The following is a 22,435-nucleotide window of genomic DNA, read 5'->3' as shown; positions in this document are numbered from 1 at the left end:
GGAGCGAGGATGGTGTGTGGTTTAAGGCTGGCTGCTGCTTTCTGTCTCGACAGCGTTTGCAGCGCCTAGGGAGGAGGAAAACAGCCGCCTGCAAGTGCACACGCTGCGCTTGCTGTTGCCACTTTCCAGGCATCTCGTGGCTTCGCCTTTATTTTCTTTTTTCTTCGTTTTCTAACATCCCCCCCCCCCTTCCCCCGCAACTGCTCACCGTGTTAACCTTCCTTCGTAGGCCCTTGGCAGGGCTTGCATGCGCGGTGCTCGGGCTCCTCTCCGCCTACCGAGCCTGCAGCCCTGCTCGCAGCGGGCTGGCGGCCGGGGATCGCGTCCGCCGGGGCGCCGCGAGGAGCTGGGCGGCCGCGGGACGCCGCCGCCGGGGCTGGGGCCAGGGCTGGGGCCGCAGCTCGGGGTCGCCGGGCATCGTGTGGGGCTGGGTCGGGGGGGGACGGGGGTGTCTTTGCTATAGGGACAATGTGGGCGCTCCCCGCGGTCTCCGCTCTTCTATGCGGGGTAATTGGGTTGCGGTTGATTTATTTATTTTTATTATTTTTTAATTTTTTTTTTTGTAAGGCTGGGGATGCGTTTTGGGGGAAGGGGCCGGGAACCGAGGAAACTTATTCCGCGGCGCTGCCCCGGGCTTTGTTCCCGATCGTGGCCTGGGGCTGCGGGCTCCCCTCCCCGCGGACAGCAGCAGCCCCCCTCTGCCCCGGTCCCGGCGCAGGGGAGCTGCCGGCTGCCTCCCCGCTGCCCCCGCGAGTAGGGTGGCTCTCGGGCAAGGCTGCTCCCCGCTCCTTTCTGCCCGGCGCCTCCAGCCTCTCCCCCGCGGGCCGGTGGCTCTGCCAGCCGCTTCTCCTCGGCTGGTGAGCGCAGGCAGGCGGGCTGGCCCCGGCGCCGAACCCGGGGGAGACCGGACCCCTCGAGGCGGCCCGGCGGGCGGGGAGAATCGCGGGACAGCCCAGCTCGTCTCCCTCCGCCCGCGCCCTCGCCGTGCCGCTCCTTCAGCCCGTCTCCTTCCTGCGGCCCCGGGGGAGCCGGGCGAAACGGCGGAAAAGATAAAGTTTTTCTAAGGGGGAATAACAGGGCCGACCAGCACAAAGGCGTTCTTGTTCGGCCAGCCCTCCCAGAGGGGCTGCGGGCTGGCAGCGCGCCGCCCCGCACATGCCCCGCGCCGCTCCCCACATGCCCCGCGCCGCCGGGGAGTCCCGGGGCTGGCGGGGAGGCCGGGCGGGTGCCCGGAGTGGAGCACCTTCGTGCCGCTGATGCTGAGGTGGGGAGGGATGCTGAGGAGGGGACGGGATGCTGCTGTGAAGAAAGGATGCTGAGGCGGGGAGGGATTTCCCCGTACACACATACACACCACGTCCTCGTGTATGCACGGACAGGGAAAGCTCCCAGCTGAGGGCAAGGTGTGTTAGGAGCCGTGGCATGAGCGGGAGCCCGCACGCCTTCCCGGGGCTGTACTCCCGCGGCCGGTGCGCTGGGGACGCGGAGCCGAGGCGCGGGGGGCGGTGGCGGCAGCGGCGGCTCGGGCAGCCGCGGGGGCCGGCTGCGGGTCAGCACCGCCCCGCGCTCCGCCGCCCAGGAGGGCGGTGAAAAGTTCGGGTGTTCTGCATCACGCGTGGAAAAAGTACCTGCTTCTTGCGAGGCCTTGGCCGTCCCACCGCCCCTTCCTTCTTTCCTTCCTTCCTGCCTGCCTTCCTGCCCGAGGGAGGTGTTTCCCGGGGGTGGCTCCGGGTGGAAGCCCCTCCGGGTAGGGGGCTGGCGGGAGAAGCGGGGCTGAGGCTGGAGCCCGGGCAGTCGCAGCGGAGATACCGTTCTGACCGCGGGCATCGCCTCTGTCCAACCTGGCTCTTCCCAGGGTCAGTCGCAGGGCGATAACTGCTGGGTTTTCCTTAGGCAAATCGCTCTGTCTTTTTCTAACCTTCCGCTTGTTCAGAGAGAAATTTGTTCTCCCGTTCCTCTCCCAAGCTAATTGCTGCTTTTGAAGTTTGTAAACGTGCGCGTTTGTGCCAGCGTCTGTCCAGCGCGGATCTCTAGCTGCTGTAGACAGAAAATTGTTTCGCTAATAGAACGGCAAAAATAAAGGCTTGAGTCAGCTCTGTGATAAATTGTAAAAGACGCTAATTCCTGACTCTGCAAGGTGAATGCTGAATCTTCCAAAGGGGCACACACGGCTTGCAGGTGTTGTAAATAAACAGCTAAATCTCCACGACCATTTTCTGTCACAGGGCTGCATGAGGTGGCTTATTATTTGACATAGATTCTGCTTTTGTTTAGTATCAGCCAGCAATGCTATTAATTATTAAGCTAACCTCAAAGATAGTAGCTAGAGGCGTGATTTTCCCACTGTCTTCGCAAAAATTAGTTCAGTGACTGCTTTTGGCTTGCATTCAATCTTAAGTGTCATCCAGTGAGACATTCTCATGCAAGTAATCTTTACTTCGCGGGTAAATCCTTTGGCATCAACATGAGAAAGTCCAGCAGAGTCAGGCCCTTTTAATCACAGAACTTGTGGAGATTTTGAGGAGTCTCTGGCATTTCTCTCAAAGTAAGGTTTATGCAGCTGTTATCGTGTTCAGGGCTTCCTTTGCCATTTGTTTTCAGACCAGAAAAGCAAAATGATTGTACTCTGGTTAACTTATGTTTTTGTTTTGGTTTTTTTTTAATGACACTAACCTAGTGTATTGTGAGGAAATTTGGGTCTGCTCCAGCAAACCCCTTTCTTCATGAAATTGCCTTGTATGTGGTTGAAAGGAAATACCAGCTTCAGTAAGATCGGAAAGGTTTGTCTTGAAAAAAAGTACGGTTACCAAGGCGTTTCACTGTCTAGGCTATAATTTTATCTAAAAGGAACCCGGTTTTAATACGGTAGCTTCTCCTAAGGTATAATACAAAGAATAGATACTGTCTGTCTTTAAAGCCAAACAATTTCCTATGCGTAAAAACATTGATCTCTGTTCTCCACCACTCTTCACTGAAGAAAATCTCTGGCTTTCGTGGAAGTTTAGTTCAGGAGCAGAATGCCCACATGAGGTTTCTGTCTGAATGATAAATGAATTTTAAAACAGTAGGTAATACCGTAAAGTACATTTGCAACATTTGTTTTTCATGTAGTAGGAATCAAATGCTTGAAGCATGGGTGAATACTTTCAGGGAAGATTAATCATATAGTCACAGATATTCTATGTATTCTTAATTAGTCTACATTAAAACTGCATATTCTTAATGGCAAAACCAACCTTATCAACTGAACTCATACTACTTGAACCAAAAAATAATTGGGCACTAACATCTTGAACAAACAACACTAGCTAACATCTCTAGCTACTTGAAGATGAAAGTGAGTATTAGCCATAGTCCCCTCTTAATGTTTGTAAATAGAGGACTGCAGTTATTGGAGTTTAAGACTGAAGAAGGAGGTAGGTCAGATTAAGGATGAGGAGTTGCCTTCATCAGATTAATGACCTGTGATAAATCCAGACTAGAACTGTTTGCATTAAAAAGGAAGTAGGTGATGTGAACTTGCTTGTGCATGTTTTATGAAGGGAAGGGGAAATTTGTCATCTTGTTTTGAAGAGCCATACATAAATACACATGAAAGGAGTTCACATGGTTTACAGCAGGGGAGACATAAAATGTTTTAGGATTAAATTGACCTGAGCTAATACATGCCTCCCATCCAACTTGTTTGCAAGAGCACATTGTTATACTACCCAAACAACTGTTTTGTGTATAGTACCTGATTCCCATACGTTACAGCAGAGTACTGAAAACAACTAACTGGGTAAATTCTGGAAAATGATGTTCAACTGTATTAGACACAGCATATGCTAGAGAAAAGTTGAACCGTAGTGAAACAGAAGTTTTCACTATCCTAATTTGATACAGATGCTGCAGTATTTTACCTCCTACTATTCATTTATTGAGAAGGTAAATCTTTAGCCCTTATCCTTCCCAGTCTCATTCACCCAAGTAAGCTTTGCTCACCCAGCGAAGCCTTGCTTACCTGAGTGTTTTCTGAGAGTAAAGGCAGTTGCTGAAATATTACTCAAATAGGGACTTTTTTTCATGTTTAGGCCCCAATTTGAAAATACTGTTCTCTGTTGCAAATCAATACTTGGTGGCGATCTGAAGCTATGGTGTGACTATAATTTGCTCTGGATCTACCTTGAGTGTTAAGTCAGACCTAGGTCTGCGTGTTGTGGAGCAAGTGGCGTCTGACAAATTGTGATGAGCTTTGTCTTGATGGGGCAACGGAAAAATAAGAAGCAGCCATGCTTTTTACCGGTGACCGTTTCAGCATTTTATGCTCATTAATTCTGTGTATGAGGATTATTCTGAGGTGGGCGAGGTATACACAGAGATCATTTTGGCGGTGAGATACAGTCAGTAGTAGTGTGGAGTCCGGCTGCTGATCAACAGCATACAGCAACCATGAGCAGTGTTCAAAGGCAGAAACAAGCAGCTGGGGGAGAGCCTGGGTCTGAGCCTGACACCGCTCTATGGGAATATTTTTATTTTTGGCCTGTCGCTTCAGGGTCTTGAGTGAGGAACAGCTTAGAGCTGTGTAGGGTCTTTGAAGGCAGAAGTGGACTTTCACAGTTCAAGTGCAAACCTGGCAGACCAGAGTTTTCATGTTTTTATTTTCTTTGTGTGCTGTCTTGTGAGACAACTAAACCATTACCTATGGCCGTGGAAACAACTAAATGTTCACATTTACACAGTGTTAAGGGATCTTTAATTGTCCATGGTGAACGAAGATTTGGTTTTGGGTCTTGGTTGCAACATGCCAGGTATGGCAGCACAGCTCCAAGGCACTGCTTTAGGATTTAAAGGGAAGAGTGCCACCTGCTGTGTTATAATTATACATATTGCATGTCCCTCCTGTCTTCTGGAGTTCCCAAGCTGCTCGTTTGCCTATCCTATTTTAGCAGCTGGAAGATGTGAAAGGATTCAAAATTAAATGTGGTATGGGAACTGAGGGAGAAAAAAAACCTCCAAGAAAAGAGGTATGCATCTCACCAGAACATCAGGGTGTTCTAGAAGTCTTAGGAGGGATTCGTTGAAAGGCATAGAGGCATTTGCAGGTTTTGTCGTGTCAGACTTAAAAAGGCTGCTAACTGTTAATAGTGGGGCCACTGGAAATAGGGAGGGGATTAGAGATCTATGCCTCCCCCTGTAAATAATAATGTTCTCAGCTTTCGTGCACCAGATGAACATAAATGAGGCTGCCAGACTTAAGCCCTCTGAAATCTAAAGTTTAGCTCCAGCTATAGTTTAATAAAAAAAAAAGGAAGTAGATGTCACTTTTTTAAAAAAAACAGCTTTCAAAAAAGGAAGAAGAAAACGAGAAAATCCTAACATGAATTATCCCGTAATTTGCTGCAAAACCTCTTGAAGTCTTTCCTAGTATAGAATTGTAGTTATTTATCAGCCAAAAGGAAGGGTGTACTATGCTCTGTGTGAATACAGAGTCATTTTTGTATGAAGGGAATTTTTCCCCAAGCCCCAGAGTGTTTCTTTAGTGGCTGAAATAGAGATGTAAAATGAAGTAGATAAACCAGCTATTAACAGAAGTGCCAGTTGCTGTATCTCTAGAGTGAAAACATATGGTAATTCACCACATTCAGCAATGACCTTTCCTTTAAAAGTATTGTTAATAATAGGCATTTCTATATAAAGTATTTATACTAGATACTTGAAATTCACATATCATGGACTACCCCATGCCATTTTTTTGGGTTTTTTTTTTAGCTACCATCAAAAACTGCTACCGAGGAATTTTCCAGAGAAATATATTTTTACAACATTCATGCAGTGCTGAAGTTAAAGAGTTTCAGGGGGCAGATGCACAGCATTGCAGCACATCGTGCAACATGGCAGCATGTGTGCTGTCTTCCATATGAGAAGCCTTTGGCTCCTTCTCCCTCAGGCTCCCCAGGTAAAGCCGTACCTTGACTGAAGGGTTATACCCTTTGTGTGATATGGGCAAGAAAGGCATTCCTATGCTTTTATGATCTCTCTAGCCAATTGCCTTTAGTGAAAACTTAACATTTACGAAAGGGGAAAGAAATAAAGAATATTTTTATTATGCCCTTTCACCTTATTCTGAGACCATCTAGTGGATGAGGACTATAATACTAGTATTTTTACTGGAGGTAATAGCGGAAGTTTGATTATGCACTTAAAAAAAAGTATGCCTAACCCTCATCAATTTTGCAATGACCCTGACAGACTCACAGGGCCTTCTAGTAATGAAAATGTGTAGAGTGTGTAATAGATCTGGTCGGTTGTTCCAGTTCAGCAAATGGAAAAAGTACTCTCTCATATGACTCCCCAACACAATGGGAAAAACTGTGTCCAAATATATTCCCGACTACAGCAAACATGATTTCTACTTTCTTATCTCTACCTGCTCAGCTTCGCTCAGATGTTCTATATATTGAGTATTCCTATGTATGACTTTGATAGTCAGACAGGAAATTTGCTATGTTGGTTCCTTCACCGTTGTTCATGAAAATTTATCCATTACTTGCACTCAAGGCAGCCGTTCATTGAAATGTTAATGAGAATTTGAACAGTTTCTAGTTCTATAGAATAATTTTTTTTTTAGCAGAAAAAAAAATGCTGTTTTGTTGATGCCTTTCGAAATCTACTTTTTATTGGTAGATTGAGATGGATTCTATGCTAATTTCTCCTGCATTCCTGAATTATGGCCTAGCTAGGCACAGTCGCTGGGATCTTCATCTATTAATCATGGAGGCTGCTTTCTTATTCGGTTGCCATAGTTTCAGTGCGTCAGATAGTGTTGGGGTGCCTTGGGAAAGGCTTGAGATATACTCGGACTTGCAAGCCTTGCAGTTATTTTGTCAGCAGCAGAGCTCTGAAGGAACAGAGAACAGCATCCAACATCATTCAGAGTTGGATTAAAAGAGGAGACTTCTGGATATGTCTCTCTGGACGTTGTTATGTGAACGTCCAGCTGATATTTACTCCCAAGATTTGCTTTTTGTTTTGTCTTGCTGGTAAAATTGTACCACTTCAGAGACTAATGGCTGCCGTTACCCATTGCAAGAGCAAGAAAGGCTTTTCATTAGTTCAGCTGATAAATGGTTGGGTAAATTAGGGCATTTAGGGTTTCCTAAGCAATCCAGGTAATTTGTTTTACATTCTCTTTCAACCTAGCTACATACAGCATGACATCATGTTTGAGACTGAGTTAATGTTTATTGTTACCTTAAATTTAATAAAATGACACTGAGTACCCTTTTGTTAGCTGCAGAGCAGCTTGAATTACAAAGTAGAAAAGGGGAAGTAAACTTCTTTTCAGACAGAACTAATGCTCTTTCAGCACTATGTTGGCATTGGCAGTATTTTTTTTAATAAAGTTTCAGTATCTGTTCACAAATTCAGCGTTAAAACGTGCATACTTTCAGAAATGCGGAGCTGTGAGTAGTCAGAAATAGCTTTTTTGACAAATGAGGAAAATGGTAAAGTAGTAAATAGGTCTAACAGGAAAGTAGCTGGAAGACTGACTTGTCAATGTAGTGCTGAATATTGTTTTTGTTTTGTCAGTTATGCATAATACAAAATAATGCACAAACATCTTTCACTGAGCAAATCATGGTCTCCTTTTTCCTTCCCATTGAGAAAAAACTTTCATCACTTCTGTGTGAGCAGGAGTAAGCCACATGTTTTAGCAGATATTTAAATCCCATTTCTTTTGCACTTTACATTACAGTGTCTCCAGAATTAAGTGATTTCCCTCCAGTTCTAATAAAGCAATTTGGTTCTTGCACAGATAAGCTTGATACGTATCTTCTCTTCACAAAAAAAAAAACACTAGCCTTGAATATTCACATCAAGCAAAGAATCATATTAAAAGCTCTGCAGTTTATATTACAAAAATTCAGTATAATTGGAACTAATTGGAAAATTAGCTACTTTTTTACTTTCAGATGGTTAGCTTGCATTCAAAGATGAGTTTTAAAGCTTCAGCTTGGGACTTCACTACCAAATCTTGTCAATTTTTCAAGTGAGATCAACAAGCGCATTGAAAACACATGGCTGTTATTTGTAATCCACCCTCAGGAGCCATACCAACTGAACAAATTAAAGTCCAAAAATTTCATATGAATTTTAAAGATGACAAAGCTTTGTTTGCTGGTAGATGCACAGAAAATCTGTGTTTGTAATTTTATACTCTCACATAGTATGGAAGTTTCTGGTTTATAGTCTGGCTTTTGCATGTAGTCTGTTGTATATGCATATTTTACATGGAATTAATCCTAGCCTTTTCCTGTTAAACTCACAATGTGCGTGTATGTAGTAGATTGACAGTCTGATAGAACAAAATAGTTTGCCCTGCTCGTTTTGTAGTTCCCTTGGAAGGGAGCTGGTGATTGCATAAGAAAATTGTTACAGTGGAAAAATAACTTAGGTCAAAAGCTGTAAAGGTACAAATTCAGTTGTGTTTTTCTTAGAATTTATTGTACTCTGTTTAGTTTCAGGTTAGGTATAGAATTGGTCTGTATAGAAATTAATTTAAGCAGTTCTGTAAGGCACATTTGTACTTTCTTTAACATTAATTAATGATTTTTATTGCTTATTATTTATTTTTTACCTCTAAGATAACAGAGAAGTGAGTGATAAGTGATTGTATAGTCAGTATAGAGACACAGTCTTGTTCCTGTTGGAGAGTAAAGAAGAGTTTTCTACTGAACACCTCAGCAACAAGCCATTACTCCATTTATAGTTCGGTATAGTTCTTCAGTTTATTTGTGGTTGGTCATCATAAGAGTTCTTCTGCATCCCCAAGCAGCTGAATTTTAGCATCAAATGTACTAATCTCATCAAGGAAGGAAAATAATCATTTCTGGGAAAGTATTTGTTATATTTGTGTCCTTATAGCAAGTTATGGATTTTGCTTTGCAAATCTTGCACATGTTGAATAGCATCTTCCTGCCTGGATATTTCTGGAAGGCTAAAACTTGGCTTGGGCTGCATGCTCATGAGGGGACCTGAGAGAGAGGAAAGGTGTCCCCTGTTCAGCTGTAGAGCTCCCCAGTACACCCCTGCCCGCTGGTCCTTTGGAGCAGGTGGGAGTGATGGAGCGATGGGAGGGCAGCCGGAGCCCTGGCCTGGGCGCCTGGGTCTGCGTGGGAAATGCTGCAGTTGCAGTTGGCACGGGCCAGGAGGATGCTACTGCATCCTGTCCCAAAACGCCAGAGCAAGGAATAAAATGGGATGGGATGCCTTTGTGCTGCCGGAGCTGCTTTTCTGCCGTTTGCCCTACGTGCAGGGTGCAGCCCGGTGTCTGTCGCCTGATGGCAAAGTAGAGGTTGAGTCCCATGGAATTATCTTTCTTGAGTAGTACTTCACGCCACAAGCATGGCTAAATGCAGCCTGGTATTTAATTGAAAATGTCTTTTTTATTATATAGAGAGGATCACAGGCTGTTTAACTGCAATCTTGAACCTCAGTTTGTTGTCTTTATAGTACTGACTTTTCATCACAGCTCTCTAATGAAGGGTATCACGCATTAAAATCAACTTTGGAATTTAGTTTTCTATCTGAAGAGAATTTGGTACTATGTGTATAAAGTTCTAATAGTGTTCAACGCATTCCGCTTCTGAATAATTTGTACTTATTAATCATAAATGCATAGCTTTTGCAATTACAAGTTACTGTCCTAACCATATTAATCAGAAATGACCACAGTTAAATTGATTTTTTTAAATTTGCTGTAGTCTGTTATAGGAAGGTGATTATATAACATATTTTTTAAGAACCGTGTCCATGCAGTAAGACTTTCTTTTATAGAAATACTATGTGCAGATTTTTTTTTCTTCTTGGAAAGGAGTTAGAGGACAGTCTTTCTGGGTTTTGCAAAGTACAAAGACAAACTTTTTTTCTAGTGATTCTTTCAGATGCTTTTTTTCTCACCTGCTGAAATTATTCTTGAATTTTAATAGAATTTTGTTTTTCTTTAAAAAGAAATTAAGAACTGAATCCTTAAAGAGCTGTTGTGGAAAGACGAAAGATTTCTGCATGAGCTACTACACTTAATTATCTGCAAGGTGTTTCCTTTTAATTCTGTTGTAGGGAAGTTCAGCATGTTCAGATACACTGATTAATTCTGTCACGAGACGTGTATATTGTAGGATGGTGTCGTCTTTTTTGCTTTATCCTGTTCTAAGCATAAGACCTAGAGATACTGCCAGAACACTTCCTTTCCCAAGAGTAAAAAAACAAAAAAAATCCTGTTCGTGTTGAACAGCATGTATAGTCTGAAAGGCAGATTTGGCCAACGTGGAGCTAATAGCCTGAAGGTGTGAGATGAAGGCTGGTGACTGACTGGCTGACTGTGAGAATAATGCAGTTTTGATTTGTCAGAACATTTTTCTTAGAGTACTACGTACATGTGCTAAGTATCTATCAAAGAAAAACTTTGAAAATAGAAAGTGTGGAGTAAATTAAGTTCTCTGACATACAAATTCTAATTCCTTTTTGGTGCACCCTTCACATTTTTGACCAACTGGTTTTGTGTTCATCTGCATTTATGTCATAAACTCTCTTGTGTAGCTGAAATCCTGGAAGTAACACCATTTGCAAAAAAAAAAAACAAAAGCCAAGTAGCACCCAACTCAAGTGTTGTTTTAGTGAGAGAGGCAATTCAGCCAGGCCTTTTCTGGTAACATGTTTGTGCAACTAAATGCTGGTGATGGTGCTGCAGAAGGGTGGAAAATGTGGACTGTATAATGACTGCTAATGTCGGAGAAGGGGTCTGTAAGAATGCTTCCATTGATTTACCTTGAATAGCAAATCAGTTACTTAGACCTCCCCTCCCCTTCATAAATGGTCAGTAATCTGTTTTAGTTTGAAACAGATGAAAGAATTCCTTGTTGTCACAGTCAAAGAACTTAAAGAACTTTTCAAAACCTGGAGCACCTACACAGATGCTTACACCAGTTTTTTTTCAGAAGGACTAATCCTGACCTCCTCCTTTGTTCCAGGCTCCCAAGATCCAAATATCTGGATTCCCAGCTGTAAACCTCTATTCAAACAAGTCTCCTTAGCTTACATGAATATGTTATGAGAACCAATTACATTGCTTATGTAGGTAAGTGCAGAGGAGCTGGTTGGAGGCACAAAAGTATGGGTTAGCAGGATCAAACTTTTGATCTGTTGACATCAAACAGAAAAATGAGGGCACAGTTTTGCTTCAGATTGCATGTCTATATTTATTTCACCAGGCACAGGATTTGTCTAGAAAAGCTAACCTCGGATTCGTTCATATCGGTGACATAAATCTTGCTGACTTCAGTAAGAATCATTAATTACTGAAATATAAAATTTTTGGAGGAAATGTAACTCATGGAATCATAGAATCATAGAATGTTAGGGGTTGGAAGGGACCTCTGGAGATCATCAAGTCCAACCCCACTGTCAGAGCAGGACCAATCTAGGGCAGGTTACACAGGAACGCATCCAGGCGGGTCTTGAAAGCCTCCAGAGAAGGAGACTCCACAACCTCTCTGGGGAGCCTGTTCCAGTGCTCTGTAACCCTTACAGTAAAGAAGTTCTTCCTCATTTTGAGGTTGAAGAGAAAATTAATTAAAAAAATAACTTCTCATGAGAAAATGAATATCAAAACCATCAAGAAGGCATTGTACTGTAATGGTATTTCTACATTGAATTGATATTTTAGCTTCGGAGTCTAGTACTGGAAGTTTTTTGACAGTAAACCAGCAGAGGACGTGTCAGCGGGGGGGCTGGAGTGCCACTTCGCAGCTTCGCTGCCTGCTTCTAGACAACTATCGTATGACAGCCTGCTCTAACAGCTACCCGCGCTTAAAAAACAGGGTTGTGTAAGAATGAACACAATGCATTTACTGACATACATTTATGGGGGGCGGGGGGAGGGCCTTAAAGATTTCAACGTGTGGAATTTACTGAGAGAGTATCCATTGCCTTTTCATTACACTGCATCTCAAAGCCTGGAAGAGGGCAAGTAACTTTCCTTACTGTTACGTAGTGGCCTTAGAAATTGCTACAGATTTCAAGAGAAAGAGACCTTTCACCTTTTGACACAGTTTCTTGCAGGGCTACAGCTATAACTGATAGTATGCTGTCTAGAGAAACAGAAGAAGAGCTTGGTTGCGGATTTTTATGCTGAAAGTGAGAAATGCACTTCTTTTAAATTTTTGTGGCAGCCTGTTCATCTGGGCTGTTTACATTGTGAAACCGAATAGGAAGATGCACTGTGCGTTTTCCTTTGCATGCAGCCTGCCCTCTTGTGTCTTAGAATCTCAGTGCAGATGCTTCAAGCTTCCAGATTAATAACTACAGTGGTGAAAAACATGGAACAAAAACAGGAAACGATGGACACAAGCCATGCTCTTCAAAGGCACTGATTTTGTGCGCGTGTGTGTTGTCTTGCTGTTTGCAGTATAAGAAGCAATATAGTTTTCAGCTTTCTCATGTGGAGACAGAGACGTTAGAAAGTGGGTTAGCCAAACTGATGTGCAGAAAAGCTCTGGGAGTGAATTCGCAGCGATGGGTAAAGGCCGTAATGCATATGATTAAAGTGAGGCATGCTGCCTACACAAGGAATTGCTAACAAGATTCTTTCACAGCTTTCATGTCTCAGCCTTGCTTTTACAGAAAATAAATTCATGTTTAGTTTCAGTGGTTGCACTGTTTTGCTCAGCCCTGCAGGATAGATAAGACGATCAGACTATACAAGTGCAACCAGTTGAATATAAAATAATACAATTTGCACTGAGCAGAAACCATGGTTGTGCATATTAGCAAAATGGTGTCCCAGGTTAACATTTGCTTGGTCTGTCTTGAGTTCCTGTTCTCTTACTGCTTAGTTCTTTAATAATCATGAGGAACGGAGGGTAAAAGCACAGATTAAGTTAAGGCAAATTAGTTGGTTATTTTAGAGAGAAGGGAACATAGAAAGAGATTCAATGTCCTTTAAATATTTTTTTTTTTCTCCTGTTCGAACAAGAGCGTAGAAATTGCTTCAAGCTATTAAATAGTTTCTGGCAGTAGTTCTAGCACTTCCCCTTGCTCGTGTGAAGTATATTTTCTGTAGCTCAAAAGAGTATTTAAATACTCTCTTATGTTTAAAGAACTTCCAGAATTTAGAATTATAGAAGTTTTTGCAAGATGCAGAAAAATAGACTGCAGCAACTGTACGTTGTGCCAGTGATTAGAAGAGTAGAGAAATAGTAATTAAAGTAATTCTTTATTTTAAAACTGACTTAGAAGTCAGCTAGAAATGGGTTTGACCCACAAATCTAAGGCCATTTTTTTTTCAATTTTCCAGACGTTTTAACTTCTTGAGAAATAACGTGCATTTGGATTTGGATTTTGCCTCAGGTCAGTCCAATGTGAACTCAGTGCTTATTTGAAACCATTTCATTTGTGTCTTGCTTGAGACATGGCATCTTTCAGCGTTCATTTTCTTAAACAATAGTCATATTATGGATCCGGAACATGTAAAATGCAGGTTCTGAAAGTGGTTCTTTTAGCCATCCAAGAGTTACTTTTGCATTAAGGGCTCAAGCCCGAGTTCTCAAGTCTCAACAAAAAGAACTTGCCAGAGTTAGCATGTGTTGGGTTTTTTGTTTGTTTGTTGGTGTTCTTTTTTTTTTTTAACTTCAAAGCAAGATACTGACGGAGAGAGTTTTGTATGTTGTGGAGTAATTCTACTCCCACTCCTGCTGATCTCTTGAGATCCACACAGGCTGAGAAATGAGCAGAAGGGCGCAGCTGGCTGATCAAGATGCCTACGCTAATGTGCTGATTTTGGGCCTCTGGACTTCCCTTGTGGGTTTAAATGTGTGCTTCCCCAGAATCTGTTTTGCCAGGGTGAAGCGGACTCCCACCTGGGGAAGGCCTTTCTGAAAGGTGACGTGTTTGCATTTGCATCCTGTGGTTGCTCTGTGGACAGATGCTTGTTTTTGACCCCGCTTCACACCTTTGCCCTCTGCTTAATCCACACCTCAGCCTTAGATCTCCAAGCCTGCAGGTGGTTTTACGCAAAGCCATGGGTAGAAAGCTGCTGTCAAGCAGCTGGCATTGTGTGTGCAAGAAAGGTGATGTGCTCACACAAGAAAGCCCTCAGTTCTTCAGCCTCATCTGATCAGGTCTCACTTTTTAAAAAAAGATAGTAGTTGTGTGTGTTTAAAATGTGTCATGGCTAAAATGTCTAGAGACTTAGAACAGAAACAACCCAAATGCATACATAAATAAATCAGATGTGCTGAAGAATTATGAAAGACTCCAAACTTTCTCTTCCTGAGTACATCGTGAAGGTGAAGCACTGGAAACGCATTGGTGATGCATGGAAATTCGTCTGCAAATAAAGATGTTGCCAGATTTGCACCTACTACCTGCTGGTAAACCAGACTTTTCAGACCAGACATTTGTTTATTTAGATTTCTACTTTGTGCAAGCTAGTAACTTCAGGTTTGGAGAAGTTAAGACTGGAAGCCTCCAGTTCTTCTCAGTACAAACCACAGACTCTGTACGCATCTGTCCCAAGCCCATCTCAATACTCACTGAATAGCCTGGAAAATAGAGAGGTCGTGCATTGGAGAGGACATTGGATTTTCAGTGCGACCAATACAAGGTGTGAAGAGATGGAGAATGTGTTGTAGCACCAAGTCATCTTGCCGAGAGTGGTGTCTCAGCAGCACTGTAGACACACTGCCAGCTACAGCTCAGGTCTCACTGATTCAGACAAGGAAAGGTGGTTTCCACAGCTCTGTGGTGAAACCAGTTAGAATGAGACAAAGGAGCCACTGAGTGACGAGGCAGCTCATACTAACTAGACAGATTATCTTTTAAGAAATAGGTGGGATACTCCATAAAATATCACATTACACTCTCGTGATGGAACCTGTGATCTCCTAGGAACATATGCAGTATTTCCATTGACATCAACAGGTGTGAAACATATCTTTGGCCGTGGCTTTGGCTTAGAAAACACTAGGATGTCTTAAAGTCACTGCTGTCATTCTCTGCTTTAAACTCCATTGCAACTTCACATTATAGTGTGAGATATAAAAAGGTTAAACATTTTTCTAGAACCAGCAAGACTAAATGGAAAATTAAGGACAAGATGTCTCCCTTAGCTGCAGGAAAAATCCTTACTTTTTATCAGTATAAATGCAACCCTGTTCTTGAACTGAGTACTTCATACCTAATGCATATTTTTGGCATTAACTCAGCAGGCAAAAGATGGGAAGCTGTGTTGTCCTGCTGAAGGATGCATTGGAAGAGAATAAGTAATAGAGAATTTATGTACTTCAATATTGTGGTGTCTTTGAAATGTTAATAATATTTGGAAAAGTTTGTATGTCAGGTTAATGCCATCTCTGTGAGCTTGTGAGAGAGATTCCAGGAAAGCTATGAATAATTTGCAGATTTTTTTTTTCCCCCATAGCAAAACCGCTAAGATGGTGCAGGTTGAGGTATCACTTTATCTTAACCACATTTTTTGACTGAAGCTTCACTGAAAATATTTTAATGAAGAAAAAGGTGCTTTTGATAGGTGCTCCCCAGTTAATTAAGTTGAAGTTAAATTTATGGAGGTGTATCAGTGCTTTTGGTATGTGTAATCTCTCAAAAACATTATCTTTGAAAAGATAACACCATGACTAAGTCACAAGAAACCCATAAACCTTGAAATTATGAGCAGATACAGCTGTGGTACCATACTGCTGTTGCTGGATCCCAACTACCCCCACCTGTGGTGGAACAAACAGATATGCAGAGCAACTTTTAAGGAAAAAATGGTTATAGTGAGCAAGGAAAATAGCTGTAAGGTCAAGACTGAGGGGTGGAAGGTTTCTAGAAACAGAGGGATTAAGGGAATAGCTATAGGTGTATATGCTGGTACAGAGGGATAGCCAAAGCGCTGAGGTGTAGGAGGTGAGGGCAGGATGAAAGTGCCATATTTCATTGCTCTCTCTGCCTTACAAACCGGCAGCATGCCATGAAATGATTCCTTTCTGATGAGCTGTCACTGTCTAAAGTATATAGGAAGCTTGGAGTGGAAAAAACAGACGACACAGGGGAGATGCAAGTGATGTCGTTTGTCTCTCTACCTGATTGCTTTACCCTTCGTACAGAATTCGGTAGGTAGGCGAGGAAGCCCAGATGGGACTCTCCTCTGTCCCCACACCCTCCTCCTTGCCTCTGGGAAATCTCACGAGACTCCTTCGACTTCTCTCACAAGCTAGTGGTAGAGAAAAGAAGGTTTTCCCTCATTGCCAAGCATGTCGACTGAGTGGCTTGGAAAACCCTTTTTTTCTGTGGGGCGGAGAGATTGACACACAGCAGTGCAGAGAGAAGAGGCACAGGAAGCACAGTAAGCAATTTTGTTGTAATAAATCTGGGGAAAGAAGTGGAAGGAGCCTTTACAATATGTGCATTTTGAGGGAAGCTGCTCATGGGCTGTATGATCTTCTTGCTGCCAGGCCAACAGTGAGCTGATGTGTTTGCAGCCATGAAGGAAGGGCATTGGCATTACCCTTTGCAGCTGGCTGGTCAGCTGTCTGAAACGAGTTCATGGCTTTTGGCCAGTTTCCACTGAACTAGTAAAACTTCCTTTATAAAAAAATCCCTGCACCTGGCACTGTTTAGGAAAATTGTGAGTAGCCTCAGCAGGGAAGCAAAAGCCTAGCTCAACACAGAGGTTAAAATCCCTAAAAGTTAGATTTTGTTATATTATACCTTTTTTTTAAAATGACAGCCTGTGTTTTTGAAGATCGTTTTTTTTTGTGGGTGGGGAAGGGAAAGGGAGAAGCTGATGGCTCTGGAGGCAGGAGGCCCCCGAGTCTCTGCTGGACCCAAAACTCTTGCTGAGATGAGCAGGACTTGCCTTTGTGCTGGCAATGAGTATAGGGTTGGTCTTTGTCTGTAGGGCGAAGAACAACATTGGTGCAAGAATCATCATTTTAAGGTGTGATTGTCATGCTGTGGCTGTAACTGCTGATGTGCCAGGAGGTGTGTGAAGTTCAAAGCCTCCTTTCCAGCTCCGGACCTGGATGTCCACAGAGAGCCACAGTGAGCCGGGAGTGCAGCATGCCGGCCAGCTGGGTAGTACCAGGGCAGGGCAGTGTGTGTGGCAGCTCTGCCTGCATCGTGATGAACGTGAGCAATCTGGTGTTTGTCACAGGTCTTAAAACTAAAACCGAGTGTAAATAAAGAACCTTGCTGCAAGCAAGCAGGATTTTTATAGTGGTTTCCAGGAATGAAATCAAACCTAAACTGCAAGGGAAATATTCGCTGCCATATTCAAAGTTTGTGTACAGAACTTTTCAAATAAATGCTCTGTAAAAATGATTTAATTCTGCTGTGATTATGAACTTTTGCAAACATGTTGTTTCACGTTACTCTCTTAAATAAGTTTGATTAGTAACAGCTGTGACTCCTCAAGCCCCCCAAATTTTATTTTCTCAATAGAAAAGAGTTGAAGAAATCCTCAAATTCTTGTAAATGAAGATTTTGTTTGTACTTAAAGCTAAAATGTGCTTGACAATGTCCCAGCAATAATTAGGTGGACACACTCCTGCCTGGAGAGGCTGCAATGAACTGCGTTTAGTTCAGACAAACAGTCTTTTCAGTTCCTGGAGCACTTTGTGAGTATTAGTTGCTGCGTGCTGAGCAAGCACTAAAGTCTAACTCAGCTATGAAAGGTGCTGCTCAGTGACAGGCTGTTTGAACCCAGAAGCAGGCTGCCCTGGCTGCGCTGTGAATTACCCCCACCCCCACAGACTAGACGCAGGCACTCGCCCCTTCCCACACCCATGTGTATCACATATGTTTCCTGATGGTTGTGTTTGTTTATCACCCATGTCTGTGTTGGTTTGTTCACGGTGCAGTGCTCTGTGGGACCAGACAGCATTCGGATGCTGATGACATGGGTTGTCTTTCCCACCCGCTCCTCCCTCATGCAGAAAAATATAGCTGGTTAATGGAGCAAGGATGTGCTCTGCCAGTTGCGCTCTGTGCTGTTGGATCCGATGTTTGGCTTCCCCCCCAAAGATGCCAAATTTCACTTTATGGCACAGTGTGCGGCAGCGTTTCACCTTTGTTAGGAGGACAGGCTTCCCCGTCCCCAGTTCTGCCATATACTGCTGTTGCTGCCAGCGCTGGGCGGCTTTCTGCATGTGTGACTACAACCTATTTTTCCGCAATCCTTGATGTGAGCAAAGGCTGCAGGCATACTCTCCTGTACAGCTCTGCTAATGAACTTGTCTGCTAATTAAATAGAAAGATGAAGTTGGCAATGTCTTTGATATTTATTCTCAGTGTGGCCCCTTTGACTTGTTTAGTTTCAGGGTGGTCTTGAGGGAAGAGATTTGGTAAGCAATTGCTGAGTTTGTATTATGCTTTATCAACATTGAAATAAAGTTTGTATAACATTGTTTTGTTCCTTCTAAGCCAGATAATGCAATATAATTAAAAAAAAAAAAGTAAAGCTTAACCCAGACCAAACTTAAAATCCAGAAGCAAAAAAGAAAAGCCATGTGGGAAAGTTCTTTTGAAATTTATTAACCTTTTTGTATATGCCACACATGTTCAGTGACATCCATGATCAATGACAATCAGAGGTTAAATAGCATTTATTACACACTTTTGACCATCTTACTTGCACTTTGCTTCTTAATTCTCCCTCAAGATTAGTTTAACCATTTCAGCCTTTCTGAACAGCTTCAGGCAGCTGCGGTTTTCTTAAAGGGAAAAAAAAAAACGAAAACAAAAACCAGCCCAGGATAGGAAGGTTGCCTTTTTACCCAGCAAATAAAGAGTGTCCTATGTAGAAGCAGATTTGCCAAGGGTAAACCACCTTTTTTTGCTGAGGTAGGAAATAGGTTTAAAGCTGAGATCTTCTGATCTGGTAGGGTGAAAGGCAGATGGCTGGACTCCCAGGTGATTTTATCTGCTCACTCAGTGTACCCTATCAAGCATGAGGGCTCTGCAGTATGCAGAGCAGGAGATTTCCATACCTCCCAGGAGATATATGCACCTTGTCTCCTAGTTGTGTGACTTACATAGATATCAGAATGTAAAGCATTAATGCACCTAAAAATACCTAGACTGAGTCATTCTGAGGTTCATAATTTTTGATTAGTTACTGTTTTTTCCTTCCTTCCCCTATCATCCACCTCTGTAGATAGATGCTAGGTAGCTAAAGCATCAAAGTTGGATATTCACGTAAAGCTGTGAAAAATGATATAAAGCCATAAGACAGTTTAAGTAGGAGAAGTGCTGCAAGCACTCAGTAATGCTTCTTCTGTTCTTCTCTCAAAGTTTGTTCATGATTGTTGCTAAAGATGGGATACCAGGGTACGTGCACTTCTGGTCATAATGGCCAGTATGTCCATTCCAATGCTCTGATGGTGTGGAGAGTTTCGGACATGTGCCTTGGTCTTCTGTTCAGTAAAAGAGTTACTGGTGGAGGTTTGTGTGCAGATTGAATGAAAAAAAAATAATGTTATGACTCTGGCTTTTAGCTGGGGTCAAGTCAACAAAATTATAAAGAAAAAGTTGAGATAACCGTGTGCTGCCTTGGTGACACTAATTTTCATGGACCTTCCACACAGCAGAATGATTCGTGGCTTCCCACAGTTACTTCATAGTGCTAATTTCAAACCCAAGAATTAAAGGACTGCAGGTCTAGTGGTATCAAGTAAAACCTGAGAGAGTAGATCTGTTTGTAACCTTTTGGCAATCCTGGTAAGTGGTATTGAATGTGTGGTGACCATCAGGCTAGATGCTCATTTCAGCCACACTCATTAAATGGAAACAAATGCTGCTTACATTTGTGTCTTCTGTGTGAGAAAATTGCGGGTTCAGAAAGTGGCATTAGGAACAGATAAAGATCTGTTTTAAGAGAGATTATGAAAATCTATAGACATTAAAATTTGTGTTCAGGTGAAAAGTGTTGAAGGATAGATGTATGTTATATAGGATAATCTCTGTAATTATTTCTTGTAGTTCATTAATATTCAGTATGTATGAGAACTGATCTAGACATTGTAAAGTAAAATGAAAATATGGCTAAATAATTTATCTTTGTATGATTACATAGAAGAGGATTGTGAGTTAATTATGAGACCGATTTACAGGCTGTACATGGGAGAGTTGGACTGGCAGGGAAAGCACTGTAGGTAGAGTTATTTTCATTCTGATCTCTTCAGTGATCACGACTTGGTGCTAACCACTAAATATATTATCTAGGTTTTTCAAAACAGAAAAAATATTATTTTCTATATAGGAACTTGAAGAGGTGTAATATAATTTGCCTGCTCTGTATGTTTAGTGGAAATACTAAGGAGTGATCAGTTTTATTATTTTGCTTAATAACAAAGGTTAATGCTAAAGGGAATATTCTACTGGAGATGCATTTGATAATTTTCCCTGTCTTATGAATAAAGAGATATTAATGTTTTATTTTCTCCAGGGGTTTGTTCTTATGGTTTAGCTTTGTTTGCATTTGTGGAGGCTTAAGGGAGATGTCATGACTTTCAGAACTGCTGAATATTCAAGGCTTCCTGGTGTAGTCGGTGGCACTGGACAGCATAGCACTCTTTTGAAGGGCAGGCCACACAAATGTACTTCTTGCTTACAAGAACAGGCAGCGCAGGTCTTTTATTTAACCGGGTCCTGCGACTTCTGTTGATGCTAAATCTCCACAGACCATTGGCATCAGGTAGAATCAGCCCATTTGGTGCAGCCACCCCAGCCCACTCTGCCCCTCGCCTGGGTCTTCTGGGTTGGGCTGAGCGCTGCCCAAGGGCCAGGACAAGCTCGCCTCTGTCTGCAAGAAGTGGTGCTCGAAAAGCTTGTTTTCGTCAGTGGTTTGAATTCCTTAACCAGAATCTGACAAGGTGCGATAAAATGCGTCACTGAGTCTTTCGTAACACTCATAGGAGAGTGCTGTTCTTCTGGAGTCTCTGGAAACATGGAGACACAGTGTTGCCAAGCTGCACTGGTCAGGTCTTCAAAATTACGAAATAGGGAAGCTTACAACACATTCTGAGGGACCAAAGAGTTCTCTTGCTTCTGGAAATTCATTTAATACTGTGATACCAGAAGCCAGAGCATCAAAGAAAATACACAATGTTTTATAGCCTTGTGATAAAAATTGTAGGAGTTAGCAACACCGTCACACAGGAAGACTTTTCTTTAAAGGTATAAATATGCATTGCATTAGCTGGCAAGTGATCTTCTGGTGATTCTTAAGTTATCTTCAAAAAGGTGTGTGTTTTTGTCAGCTGCCACTTCAACACAAAAGGTGGCTTGATGAATAAAGAAATAAAGTTTATAAACTTTGGTGTTACTGTTCATTCATTGTCAGGTATGCCAGAGTAAACAAGGAGACATTCCCTGTGAGCAGTGTCTGAAACTAATGATCTGATTCCAGACTTCAGGCCTGTTTAGCGGTGGGTTTCTTGCAAATCAGTGGTTAGCTTTAAGTCATGTTTTAAACAGCTTTATTCGTAGACTATGGGACTGGAAAGCAAGGTCAGTGTAGAGTCCATCCTGTAGTTATTAAAGCAGATGGTTGAAAAATGGAAGCAGACATCTGCATCTGCTTTGCATATTTAAATGCAAAGTTAAAAAAAATAGAAAAAGCATCTCAAGTTCTGTGAGTCTTTTAGACAGCGAGTGTGTATTTCTGAGAGGACACTAAGAATAACTTTAAAAATTCAGGAGTGCTAGGGCAGCACGAGAGGGAAATTGGGAAGAGCATGACTCTCGGGAAATAGTTTTTTAAACTTGTGAAGAATATGAAGAGTAGTGACATTGCAGTTTCATTCTTGAACTTTATACAAGAAATTTAGGCTGTCATCAGCAATCAGACTGTCACTGGGAAAACAAGTATCATCTGCAGTGAACCCTCTTTTTTAAAAAAAAAAGAACAGTTTTCAGAACTCATGTCTAATTGTCAATCCTATTGTATTTGAAAGTAGGAACCAGAGCTACTGAAATCAGGGCTGACCGAGAAAAAAAAAATATAAAAAGTGAAGGTCGCTCTGAATAGGCTGAGGGTAGTTCCACAGTCACCAGCGCATCTAGCAATGACCCTATTAAAAAAATCTGCTAAAGAGCTGGGAATTGGTCCAGTAAATTTGCTGCAAGTACATTCACTGTCTGGTGAATGAATTTGCAGCAGCCCTATGCCTGCACGAGCTGGGTGCTTTTGTAGAGCAAACTGACAAGGAACATTTTTAAGCCCTTGTGTGTAGGCACTGAAGTGTAGAAACAGGAGCAACATCATGACTCTCTTCTATAGATAGCTTTACTGTGATATGTTCCTCCCTAGGTAAGCTGTAAGGAAAAGTGTCCTGAAATGACAGAAACCTCTGGCAGAATGGCGGATCTGTATAAACTGGAAATGTTAAAC

At 42.4% G+C, this 22,435-nt stretch overlaps 1 protein-coding gene across 3 annotated transcripts in view; it reads left to right on the top strand.

Annotated features, from left to right (window-relative positions):
* The window catches only part of SEMA6A (semaphorin 6A), a 118,946-nt gene that overhangs the window by 604 nt on the left and 95,907 nt on the right, over positions 1-22,435 (top strand). The window lies entirely within an intron of this gene.

Source organism: Nyctibius grandis, chromosome Z (genome assembly GCF_013368605.1).
Source record: "Nyctibius grandis isolate bNycGra1 chromosome Z, bNycGra1.pri, whole genome shotgun sequence".
NCBI classification, from domain to species: Eukaryota; Metazoa; Chordata; class Aves; order Nyctibiiformes; family Nyctibiidae; genus Nyctibius; species Nyctibius grandis.
Note: the sequence above shows the minus strand (reverse complement) of the source record. Positions and strands in the feature narration are given on the sequence as shown.